Consider the following 13,832-nt stretch of genomic DNA (forward strand, 5'->3'; position numbering starts at 1 on the left):
GTGTCCTCTATCATAGTTCCTTAAACTGACTCAAGAAGAGTTTGTAAATCATTATAATTCTATTTCCATTAAAGAAATTGAGTTTGTAATAAAAAATTTTCACACTAAAAGAAACTAAATACTAGAGATAATCAAGTGTTAATAAAGTTGAAATGGATAAACACAATGAGGTAAATTCATACAGTGAAATAGTATACAGCAATGTATACCACAACTAGAGCTATTTGCAACAACATGGATGAATTTCACAAATGACGTTGAGCTAAAGAAAATCAAAATTAATACATGTGGGGTGATTTTATTTGGGTGGAATTCCAAAAAAAGGCAAAATTAAGCAATGTTGTTGGGGGATGCATGCTTAGGTGGTTACATTAGAGAGAAGAGGAAGATGATGGTTATCACAAAAGTTAGGGTAGTGGTTTCCTCTAGGGAAGGCGGAGGTTGTTTGTGGTCAGGGTAAGATACATGGGGAAGCTTCTGGAGTACTAGCACTGTTACGTTTCCTGACTTGGATGGTGGTTTGCATTGATATTTCTTTATAATTATAAGTGTGTATTTTTTTTTATATACTCAGGTATATACAATGTATCTCACAATAGATTTTTCATGCATATGGAAAAGCTAAGAACAACTTCAGAAAATAAAAATGAAGGGTAGGGATAGACCTAATCATAAAAACAGTTTAGTATTTGTGCGAGAAAAAACCAAATAGACCAATGGAATAGAACAGAGATCTCAGAAACGTATTTCTGTCTGGGGAATTCAAATAAGATAAAATTAGCAGCATCAATTAATAGGGTAAGGATGTTTGTTTAGGAAATGGAAGTGGGAGAACCGACTCGCACTATGGAAGGACATAAAATTATGTCCTACCTGACATCACTAGGTAACTACCAACCAAGGAGCAACTCTATAACCTTTAGAGTTAATAGGAGACAACATAGGAGAGTATCTTTATGACCTAAGGATAGGGAAGGACTTCTGAAACAAAGTTTCAAAAATATAAACCCTAAAACAAGAAAGTTGATTGAATGAATCATCGAAGTTAAGGATTTCCATTCAGTGCAGGACACCACTGACAAAGATAATAGATGAATATCAGAATGAGAATTATTTGCAATGTTAAACTGACAAAATATTAATAAATAGAATATATTAGGAACTCTTGAGAATAACAAAGTGGAGACAGTAACCCCAAGGAATAACAGGCAAATAGCGTGAAGAGGCAATTTGCAGAAGAAGGGAAAAAAATAAAGCACATGAAAAGCTCAGAATCTTTAGTTATCAGAGAAGTGCCAATTAAAACAGCACTCTTAAATTACTTTATACCTATTAGGCCAGCAAAATTAAAAGGCTCAATATTGTCAAGTGTGGATGGGGAGTTAAGAATACAGGGAAACTCGTGCATCATAGGTAGGAGTGTAGATAATTTTGGCCACAATAAATAAGACCCAGAGCTCAAGGAATCATAAGAACTGTAGGATCCAGAGTCATGTCTGCAGCCAAACTAGCAGAGCAGATGCTTGCTATACTGCCTCTTTTTTCAAGGTTTCAAATTTACTCTTGCTCAAGCACTTCTGATTTGAGACACAAAATCACCTCCTGTACTGTGGCTTCAAGAGTTGTGGAAGTTTAGGTTCTATTTTCCACCTCTTCAGGGTAGGAAGGTGTATTAGAAAAGTGGTATCTGACCCCCCCAAAAACCCGCCCACACCCCAGGTGAAGTTCAGGAACTGGTATTCTATAAAATCTCCCTACATGATCTATTATGTAGCCAGGATTTTAAAACACTGCACCCAGTGGGTGCTGGAAAAGTGGTGGATGGTGCTGAGTTAGTGCCTCCACCACACCATCACAGAAGACCTAGGTGCACACACAGTATTATTGATGTACTTGTGTTCATATTGTTTGTCACAATACCGCAGGAAATTGTCTATAGAAAGAAAACAAATCACTTACTTTTTGCCAAAACTCATTTTTCCCATGCAATGAGGTTGTTCAGAAAGCAATTTACTGGAGATGTAAAAGACCATAATTAGCACAGTACAGGGCAAGTCACTCAATTGAAAAAATCCAAGAGGAACATGCTTAAGTAGGAACAGAGAATGTAATGGAAACTTTTAACACACAATTTGATACTCTCTACAACAGACAGAGCAGAAAAAGCTTGGTCCATCAGGGGTGACTTTGGGAAATGGTGAAATGAATACTTAGCACAAAATTGTGTTCATTGTGTTCAAAGCTCCAGACTTTGCCCACTAGAGGAGCCCTGTGGTCTCTAACAGCTAACTGGTATATCACATAAACCTTTAAAATGTCACTGATTCCATTAAGAAGTAAAACCTAAATGAAGTACTGATGGAGCATTCTGTGGACTGTTAGCAATTTTCACTACAGAAAAACATAGTGGCTTCTGTGGTGAATCTGAAGGCTGCCTGTGGGTAGAATGTAAATTCAAGATCTTTGGAAAGTAGATTATGAATGGGTTCTAGAGAAGCCCACTGGTGTTCAAATTAATCATGTGCTAAAAGTCACACAAACACACACATTCACACACACACATATACACACACCCCATATATAATTAATGGAAACAGTAAGGTCAGATGTGCCCTACCATTAATAGGTTTAAATATTTTTATCCTTTCCTTTTCTTTATCTTGCTACCCTCACTCCTTTCCAGAATTTTTCCTGATGAGCACTCTCTCAGTAAATCATGTGCTTCTGAAATCCTCTGCTTCTAGGGAACCAGGCACTGACCTTCACCATGATTCCCATTAGCCCAAGAGAAAAGCTAGATACTCACTTTCTCAACCTCTACAGTAGGTTGTATAACTGTTGGCCCAAATATCCTTGTTCTTTTCTTGGTATGCTACTCTTAGTGGGCTGGTGATACATCTCTGTGCTATTGCACTTAAGAGTGGCCATATGGCTTATTTTGGTCAATGAAACATCGGTAAAGTAACATATGTCACTTTTTCCAGGTAGAAATATTAAGAGCTAGTATGTGTCTCTTTTCTCTTTGCCCCCAAATTGGTAATGTCTTACATACTGTCTGCTCTGCTAGACTTGATCCTGGATTGGTGATGATAAGAAGCAGAGCTGCAGACAACTTGCAATGGACACGTAGCATAAGCAATAAATAAACCATTGTTGTAAGCCTCTGTTGTAGCATGTTGCAGTAGTTAATTCTTTTTCATTTGTTGTGTATAGTATTTCATCCCACAATTTATTTATCCATTCTACTATTGATGAACACTATGTTGCATTCAGATTTTTTAAAAATTAAAAATAAGAAGGTGCAGTGAACCTTCTTATACAATGTATTTTAATGCACATATATAAACATTTTTGTTGGGCATATATGCAGAATCAGAATTACTGAGTAGTAGGATACACGCATGTCCAGCACATACGTTTAGTTCCACACAAACATATGTGCAGTTTTGCAAAGTGACCATACCAACATACCCTCCCTCTAATAATGCTGGAGAGTTCTTGTTGCTCCACTTTCTTTCCAAGAGTTAATGGTGTCAGTTTTTCTTTTTTTTTTTTTAGTTTTAATTATTCTGCTGAGTGTGTAGGAACATCTCATTGTGATTTTTATTTGCAATCCTCAGATGCAATCCTCATATGCTTCTTGGTCATTTGGAGTTTTCTTTTGTGCAGCGAATGTTCAAATTTTTGCCCATTTAAAAATTTGGGCTGACATTATTTTTCTTATTGACTTGTAGGTATAAGTACGTTGTGGATACTTGTATTAAAAACATATTCTTCCACTTTTTGGTGAACTTTTCGCTTTCTCAGTTGTGTCTTCTGATGAACAAAAATTTTCAGTTTTAATGAAATCCAGTTTATCAGTATTTTCTTTTATGGATGTGGCTATGTATATCTTGTTTAAAAAATCTTACATACCCTAAGGTTATGAAATATGCTTCTTTGTTTTCTTATAAAAGATTTATTGTTTTATTTTCCATATTTCAATTTGTCATCCACCTGGAATGTATTTTGGGGTATCCTGTGGGTAGGAATCAAGATTCATTTGTGGCCATATGCATATCCAGTTGATACATCATCATTTATTGAAAAAGAAAATCCTTTCCCCACAGCATTGCAGTGGCACTTTGTTATAAATGAGGTGACCATATATGTGTGAGTTATATCCAGATTATATTCTGTTCCACTAGATTATTTGTCAATTGATGAAACAATATTACATTGTTTTAATTACAATAGATTTATAATAAATCTTGATTTTTGGCAATCAGATCCTCCAAACTTGTTCTTCCTCAAAAATTTTTATGGCTAATTTTACTCCACATTTTTGGGGATAATGGACACCATTAAATTTTGAGTCTCTCAGCAACTGAAGTTGATATATATATCCATTTAGATCTTTAATTGCTGTCAGGAAAATTTTAGTTTTCTATGTAGAGATTTTGTACATCTTTTATTAGATCCTAAGAATTTGGCAATTTTGATGTTATTGTAGATAGTATCTTTTTAAATTTTCATTTCCTAATGATTTGTTACCATAAAAAAATAAACGATTCTGTATACTGACCCTGCATCTAGCTACCTTCGTAAATTCACCTATTAATTTTAATTGTTTATTTGTAAAGTCTTTTAGATTATCCATGCCAATCATGTTGTCTGTGAATAATGTTCTGGATTTTCTTTTAAATCTTGTTACCTTTTATTTCTTTTTCTTACCTGTAGTTTAATAGAGAATGACTGATAATAGTGAGTATCCTTATCTCTTTCTTAATCACCAGGGAAAGCTTTCAAGTTCTCATCAAGTATGATGTTTGCTGTAGCTTTTCCTCTTTAGTAGCTATTCTTTATCTGATTAAGAAATTTTCATTCTACTTCTGATTTACTAAGGGTTTTTTTTCAAATCATAAATGAGTATGAATTTTTAAAAATATTTCCTGCATCTATTAAGATGATCATTTTTTATCCTTTATTCTGTTAATTATATGATTGATTTAAAGCTTTAAACCAAACTTGCATGCTGGGTATATACCTCACGTGGTCATAATATCTCTTTATATATTGTGAATTCAATTGGCTAATACTTTAAGATATTAATGTCCCGGGCTTCCCTGGTGGCGCAGTGGTTGAGAGTCCGCCTGCCGATGCAGGGGACACGGTTTCGTGCCCCGGTCCGGGAAGATCCCACGTGCCGCGGAGCGGCTGGGCCCAAGATATTAATGTCCATGTTCATAATAAATACTGGGCTGTAATTTTGATTTTCCTTTCTTGTAACTAACTTGTCAGGTTTTAGTGTCATGGTTGTGTTGGTTTGGTAAAGAGTTGAGAAAGTTTTTCTATTCTCTGGAAGAGTTTGTTTAAAAATTAGTGTCTTTTGGGCTTCCCTGGTGGCGCAGTGGTTGAGAGTCCGCCTGCCAATGCAGGGGACACGGGTTAGTACACCGGTCCGGGAAGATCCCACATGCCGCGGAGCGGCTGGGCCCGTGAGCCATGGCCGTGGAGCCTGCGCGTCCGGAGCCTGTGCTCCGCAACGGGAGAGGCCGCAACAGTGAGAGGCCCGCGTACCGCAAAAAAAAAAATAATAATAATAATTAGTAGCTTTTCTTTCTTAAACGTTTGGAAGAATTCACTCATGAAGCTATCTAGGACTGAAGATTTTAAATAATGGATTCAATTTCTTTAATAAATATACAAATATTGAGATTTTCTGTTTCTTCTTGTGTATTTTTTATAAGTTTAGGATTTCATCCTTTTCATCTAAATTTTCAAATTTATTGGAATAAAGTAGTTCAGAGTACACTTTTATTTTTTAAAAATATCTTTAGGATCTGTGGTAATATTCTCTTCTAAAGATTTATAAATTTTAGTAGTATTTTCAATTATCATTTTTTTAATATTTTATCTTCTCTAATTTTTTTGTGTGGTAAAATTCACATAACATAAATTTCACCATTTTAAGCAGAAGTATACAGTCCAGTGGCATTTAATACATTCACAATATTGTGCAACCATCACTACTGTTTAGTGCCAGAATATTTTCATTACTCCAAAAGGAAACCCATGTCCATTAAGCTGTTACTCCCCATTACCCTCTTTCCCCAGCTCCTAGTAACTTCTAAGCTGCTTTCTATCTCTGTGCATTTGCCTATTCTGGCTATTTCATATAAATGGAATCACAATGTGCGGCCTTTTGTGGGGGGCTTCTTTCACTTAGCATAATATTTTCAAGGTGCAGCCATGTTGTAGCATATATCAGGACTTCATTCATTATTATGACTGAGTAACATTCTACACAATGGATATCCTCTCTTTAAGTTTGTTTTCTGTTTCCCTAATTGCTGGTCTTACCTATATTGTTTCTATCCTTTGACTTCAGGTTTTTCAGTTTTTGAAATGCATGCTTAGACAACTGACGTGAAGTGGTATAGTAGTGTTAGCTTTTGCTTTATATACTTCGAGGTTCTGTTTTAGGTGCACATAAATTTAGGATCACCAAAGCTGGACATACATATCTGGGGCTCCTACACTTCTTAACCATATGACTTTGCATAAAATAGTGATAATAACATTGGCCCTATCTCTCTTACCAGGATGTTATGTAGATGAAAGCACTTTTTAAACTTTTTTTCTACACTTGGATAGAACTTTATTGTTTTCACTGCAATTGTTTTACATCTGCACAGCAATTTCACAGATTTTCTCCATTTATTTCATACAGTAAACCCACAGGAATTATCTTCATTTTACAGATGTTATTTCTGCTACTATAGAATTTCAGAAAGTGACCATGAATCCAGTATTCAAGTCTGGTGTTTTTTGGGGGTTGATTTTTTGGCTTTGTTTTGTTTTGTTTTGTTTTTTCTATTTTTACTAGAGCTGCCTCAGGCAGAATGGTGTTATTGGAGTTCTTAGGACATTGGAATTTCATACTTGTAGACACTTGAGAACATTGCAGTTACTGCCAACGAGGTTCAGCAACCTCTAGAGGAAGAATCAAGTGCAGCCACCAAATCAACCCTTTGTGCCCACACAGAGTTAAACATTGCAGATTTGGCTCCGGCTCTCTGCCAATGCATTGACAGTTTTTACTGAATATTCAGTGAATTCAGGTTTGTGTGAGAAGATAAAAGAATTAGTAGGTGTGCTTTTTACCAAATATATTTAAGAACTAACATTTTAACGTGTGCAAATATTTAGCATGAAAGAGGAAGGGAAATGAATTATAAAAGTCAGGGTGATATCTGAGTTTATTATAGAACTTTAAAAAATCTTAGATTATAAATTGCTGGTGATAAAAAGAAGTTCTAGGTTAAAAGCCTCCAAAGCTTCCCCTTCATTTTAAATTTTCATATTTCATGGACTCAATTATAATCTTTTTTACACATTTTAACAACTCCAAAATAGGAAATTATTGTATAATTGATAGCTGTTAAGAATTCTGTTCCACATTAGTTGATAGTTTTTCTTCTTTTCTAGGGGTACATAAAATAATAAATATAAAATAATTATATCATTTTAAAGTAAATAAATTATGGCATATTAAAGTATTCCAGAGGTTCCGGTAATGGTTGTCAAACATTCATTCATTCATTTATTCAACAATGTATATTAAGCATCTAACCTGTGTTCAGTGCTGTACCAGGCATCAAGCTATAGCAACGAAGGCATTGTTATACAGGTTTATAGTCTAGTGAAAAAAGCAGAAAAGTAATAAGGTACTAGTAATACAGAGTGGTAAGAACAATAAAGAAGAAGCATGGTGTGTATGAGAAGGGTATTTAACGATTAGGGGTCAAGAAAGACTAGCTGAAGTAAGTTCCAAACTGATGCCTTAAAGAGCAAGTAGGATGTGGTCATATCAACAATGAGGAATAGAGAGGCTATGGGAAAAAGTGTCTCAGACAAAAGGGTAGGTGCAGAGGCCCATAGCAAGAGTTCCACAGAGAGTAGGTCATTTCAAAGTAATTGATAGCCCATTGGATATCATTAATTACTCAAGAGTTTTAGCTTTTCCTTTAGACAAGCATTCTTAATGTCTGGCCCTGGTCATCATGGGCTTCAGGGGTGGACCTGTGAAACTACTGAAATCAAATGTGTTTTGTGGATGTGTGAATCCAAGGAGAGCCTTTACTGCCTTCATCATTTTCAAAGTTGGTTGAGTCCCTTCAAAAAAAGTTAAGAATCACTGCTCTATGGTCTCAGAGAGTAGAACAAACAAATTGGAAAGGATATTCATATACTGTATAATTGATACAATGAATGAATTAGTAAGTTAATAAATCAACTGGGTCAGAAGAGGAGGAAGTGGCATCTCTTGTCTAGTCTCCAACCCACCCTTCAGTCTGTGCTCTTCCTGCCTCCTTTATCCCCATCCCTTGCCATCCATTCCTTCTTTCATTCCTTCTCCAAATTTGTGAGTACTTACTATGTGCCAGAAATTTTTTTATGTTTTAGGAGTTGAAGAGAAAATAGAGGACAAATTAGTCAAGACCCGGGCTCTCCTCAAGTTTAAGTGCTAACAAAGGGAAGCAGGCTGCATACAAGTAAGCAAACAGATAAACAAGATGGTTTCTTACGGTGAAGGGTGCTGTGAAGGGAGGGGTGATAGCCAAAGTCCTTACCACCTGGTATCACACATTCTCAGTCCCTCAAATTCAGCAGGGCACTCTGTGGAAGAAGAGTCCTGGAGACTCTACTGTGCCAAGCAGTAACCCCTTAGTGGCTGGATCATGGTAATATGTGTGTGTGTGTGTGTGTGTGTGTGAGGGGGAGGTGGTTTCCCAAAGAAGGGAAATGGTCAGCATTGTGGGGGATCCCCTGGGGGGGGGTTTGAAGAAGTATTTACCAACCAGTACAGAAAGATATCACTATTCTAACAACCAGTAACTGTACTGGTGCCGACCATTTCATATCAGCTCTGGGGCCTTTGTGACTGGTGGTGGGCAGAGGATGCAAGGGGGGCCTACTATAGACGGTAGCATTGGAAAAGCCCTCTCAGGAGAAGTGACATTTCAGCCAAGACCTGAATGACAAGAAAGAGAATCTCAAGGAGCAGTCAGGGAGCAGGTAAGGGAGTAGGGCGGGGGGTATTCTAGCCGAAGAAAAGCAAAGGCAAGAATGATGAGGTGCAATAAATTTGACATGTTTACAGATCGATAAGAAGGCTAATGTTGCTGGAACACTCATGAGTGAATGATAAGAAATCAGGTCAGATGACAGGCACAGGGCCAGATCTTGTGGGGCCTTTTAGGCTATGATGAGAAAGTAAAATGAGAAGCCGTGATAGGGAGGACTTGAGGCAGGGGAATGATATGATCTGATTTACATTTTTTAAAAATTACCTGCAGTGAGGAGAATGGATTAGAAGGTTACAGTGAGAAGAGTGAAGAGGTTGTTTGAGCCTACAGACAATGGTAGCCTGCATCAGAGTGATGGCAGTGGAAATGGGGAGAAGTGGGCTGAGTCAAGATTGATTTGGAAGTTGTGGTGGTTTTAAAGATATGTCCACATATTCTTTGATATGCCTCCCCTCAAGAGGTGGAGCTTAGTTCCTCTCCCCTAAATGTGGGCTGGAGTTAGTTGTTGGCTTCTAGCAAAGAGAATAGGTCTGACATTAAAGGATGTCACTTCTGTAGTTGGGTTATGAACAGATTGTAGCTTCCATCTGGGAGGCGTACTCTCTTGCTCTGTGAGATTGCTTATCCTGGGGAAGGCCAGCTACCTTATTATGCTGCAGCTCTGTGGAGAGGTCAATGAAGCACGGGACTGCAGCCTGCCAAGAACTATGTGAGTGATCTTGGAAGATGATCTCACCTCCTCCATCCTAACCCAGTGGAACCTTCAGATGAGACTACAGTTTTATTAGTCAGGGTTCTCCAGAGAAACAGAACTGATAGTAGATAGATAGATAGATAGATATAAGAGGAGATTTCTTATGGGAATTGGCTGACAGGATTATAGAGGTTGATATATGCCATGGTATGCTACCTGCAAGCTGGAGAACCAGGAAAGCCAGTGGAATAATTCAGTCTAGTCTGAAGGCCTCAGAAGTGGGGGGCCACTGGTATAAGTCCCAGAGTCTGAAAGCCTGAGAACTAGAAGCTTCGATATCCAAGGATGGGAGAAGATGGATGGCCCAGCTCAAGTAAAGAGAGAGAGAAGTCATCCTTTCTCTACCTTGTCATTCTGCTCAGGCCCTCAACAGTCTGGATGATGCCCGCCCACATTGATGAGGGTTGATCACATCTACTGATTCAAATGCTAATCTCTTCTGGAATCACTGTCACAGACACACCCAAGAATAATGTTTTACCAGCTATCTGGGCATCCCTTAGCCCAGTCAAGTTGACACATGAAATTTATCATCATGGCAACTCTGGCTGTCAGTTCATGAGAGACCTCAAGCCAAAGTCAGCTATGTCATGCAGATTCTTGACCCATAGAAACTATGAGATAATAAATGTCTCTCATTTTTGACTGCTAGATTTTTATGTACTTTGTTGTGTAGCAGTAGACAATTAATATAGAAGTAGAGCCTATGACTGATAAGTTTGGTGCAAGGTGTGAGAGAAAGGGATGGATGAACAGAAATGTTTAGGTTTGGGGTTTGAGCAACTGCATGGTAGTGGTGCCATTTATTGAAGTGTGGAGGGCTTGGAGGATATAACATGTTGGTGTGAGGGAATCAATAATTCTGCTTTGGAGACATTTTGAAGAGACTATTAGACACCCCAGTGGGAGTGTCAACCAGGCAGCCAGTTAGTGAGCACAAAGTGAGTGCTCACCAGCCAACCAGTCATTAAATGTCTAATAAGGGACCACTTTTTGCCAGCCTCTTTTCTATGCCCTGGGGTCATGGTGGGGAAAAGACAAAAACCCTGACCTCAAGGAGCTTCCGTTCCATTAGGCAACAATAGAGTATAAATAAATTAACAAGTTGACTTTAGAAACAGTAAGTGATGAAAAAAATGTGATAATATCAAAAGGTTGCTGGAGGTGGCATGTGCTACTTTTAGCTAGACAGAGAGAAGATGATCTGTTAGAGTCACAGTAAGCGGCTTGAGCTAGGTGTGTACATTTTGGAAACACCAGCATACTGATGGTATGTAAATCCACTGGAATTGATGGGATCACCTTGAGGGAGAATGCAGAAAGAGGAGATACCTCAGAACTAGTCCTAGGGCTTCATCATTTTGAGGTCAGTGACAGGAGGACCCTGCAAAGAAGACCAAGAAAGTAGGAGAAAGACTGGAAGAGGGTGGAATCATGAATCCAAGAAAGTATTTAAAAAGAAGGAAGTGGTGATCTGTGCCCAATGTGGTTACAAGTTAAGTATGATTAGGGCAGAGAAGTAACCACTGGATTGGGTAACACGGATGTTATGAGTGGTTTAATAAGAGCCAATTCTGCAGCTGAGTCAAAGGAACACAAGCTATATTAGAATGGTTAAGTGGAGAATGAGAGATTAAAGATATTCCCTAAAATTAGTTACTGAACCAAACAATCATTTTCTTATGCTAAAATTAGTTACTGAACCAAACAATCATTTTCTTTTTCTTTTTCTTTTTTTTTTTTTTGCAGTACGCGGGCCTCTCACTGTTGTGGCCTCTCCCGTTGCGGAGCACAGGCTCCGGACGCGCAGGCTCAGCGGCCATGGCTCACGGGCCCAGCTGCTCCATGGCATGTGGGGTCTTCCCAGACCGGGGCACGAACCCGTGTCCCCTGCATAGGCAGGAGGACTCTCAACCACTTGCACCACCAGGGAAGCCCCAATCATTTTCTTATGCTTATAAATGAGAAAAGAATTTGGGCAGGGCTCAGCAGGCATTCATAGAGACAGCACCAACTTCAGGGGAGGGATCTTGTGCCCCACTTTTCAATAGGAAGAGTGTCAAAGAATTTGTTTCCATCACTAATCTGTTACAAGAGGTGGTAAAATGGATGCAGCAACTGTTGACATGTCTTTCAAAGAGATTTAATTTTTTTACAGGAGCAGAGAAAGAGAGCAGTAGGTAGTTAGAATGTGGGATCAAAGAGTATTTGCCCCAGAAAACTGAGTGACCCTAAAGCATGCTGGTATCTAATGGCAATATTCCAGAAAAAAAAGAAGAGGTGGATGTTGTAGTAGAGAGAAGTTGTAACTGGGACCAAAATCCTTGAGAAGGAAAGAAAAAAAGGGACCCAGAGCCAAGAGAAGAGCCGGCCTTTTGTGAACAGGAAACACTTCATTCATGGTAACAGGAGAGAAGGCAGAGACGGGTGTACAGAAGCACCTTCTACCCTGCTTTGCTCAGAAGTCTCCTTATCAGTGACGCCTCCCCTGACTCCCCTTTCTTAATGGTACCTCCAATATGCCCTATACCCTTCCCCGCTTTATTCTTCCCCGTAGAATATGTGTATATCCATAGTGCATATTCGCATTATCCACAGCACTGCATATGCAAGAGTGATATATTTTACTGATTTCTGGCACATAGGAGGGACTCAATAAATGTCAGCCAAGTGCCTGGAATGAATGAACACTGGAGATGTACTTGATGAGCTGTAAAGTCAGGAGTGGTGTGGAACGAGATACCCAGATGTCTGAAGGTGACACACGGTGGTAGACAGGTGAGAATAAAATTATATCTTAGGGGTTCCAATCACAGCCCTCCCTTCCTTCTGTACCTTTTCTGGCTGAGTCACGGTGGGTGATCAAGTTACTGAACCTGAGACACAAAGATGAGGACCTTGGGCCTCCCTGGTGGCGCAGTGGTTGAGAGTCCGCCTGCCGATGCAGGGGACACGGGTTCGTGCCCCGGTCCGGGAAGACCCCACATGCCGTGGAGCGGCTGGGCCCGTGAGCCATGGCCGCTGAGCCTGCGCGTCCGGAGCCTGTGCTCCGCAACGGGAGAGGCCACAACAGTGAGAGGCCCGCGTACCACAAAAAAAAAAAAAAAAAAAAAAAAAAAATGAGGACCTTGTTAACACAAAGTGAGCGCTCCTAAAAGCCTGGCTCTCCTTTCCCACAGCTCTCCATTTCCTCCAGCCTGCTAGTTCTCCCCTTTTTGCCCGGTCTAGGCAGCTAGTTCTCGGTCTCCTCCCTTTAAAGCGCCAGGAGCGTGCAGCTCCGTGCCGCAGGCGCTGGGCCCAGCTCAGGCCGTCGGCGTAAGGGGCGGGCCGCGTGAGCTGCGCCGCGGGGAGGGGTGGAGCCAATCCCTGGGCGGCCCGAGGCTGCGGGCTGACGGGGGTGTCCCGTCCGTCTCCCGTCCGTGCATCTTTCCGTCGACTGTCCCAGGCCATGGCAAAGCTGACGGTGCTCACCCTCGGGACTGGGGCTGGCACTCTTCAGGGACCACCGCTCTTCTTATCTGTAAGTTAAGTTGTGCCGAGGGCTGCGGCCCACCCGCCTTCTTGTCCGTCCCACCCCCTAGCCAGGCCCTGGAGGCTCCTGCCACTCCCAAGCAGGTTCCGGGCTCTTAGAAGATATGCAGGCGAGCGCTGGACGTACATCCCACAGCGATTGCATCGATATCCAAATTTCCCCGGCCACCTGAAAACGTACCCTTGCTCATAGCCTGGGAGAGAGGTTAAGGAGAGTTGTCGTCGGTGTGAGTGGCCCAGCTGTTGGCACACACAAATTAATTTTTCATGAAGGCGGTGTATCTTGGCTACAGATTCACTTCTGAACTTTGCTTCAAAATAGATAACCAGATTGGAGGGAGGCCCTGATATTGTGTAAATTTAGGGAAGGAGCTCCTGCCTTGGCTGCCCGGCCGTGGCACAAACCTTCCCAGCTTGGAAAAGACAGAAAACTCGCGTGTGGAGCGGATAGGTGGGAAGGAGTGGGCGCCGTGATG

This window comes from Mesoplodon mirus (genome assembly GCF_964341445.2).
Source record: "Mesoplodon mirus genome assembly, chromosome: 9".
Taxonomy (NCBI): Eukaryota; Metazoa; Chordata; class Mammalia; order Artiodactyla; family Ziphiidae; genus Mesoplodon; species Mesoplodon mirus.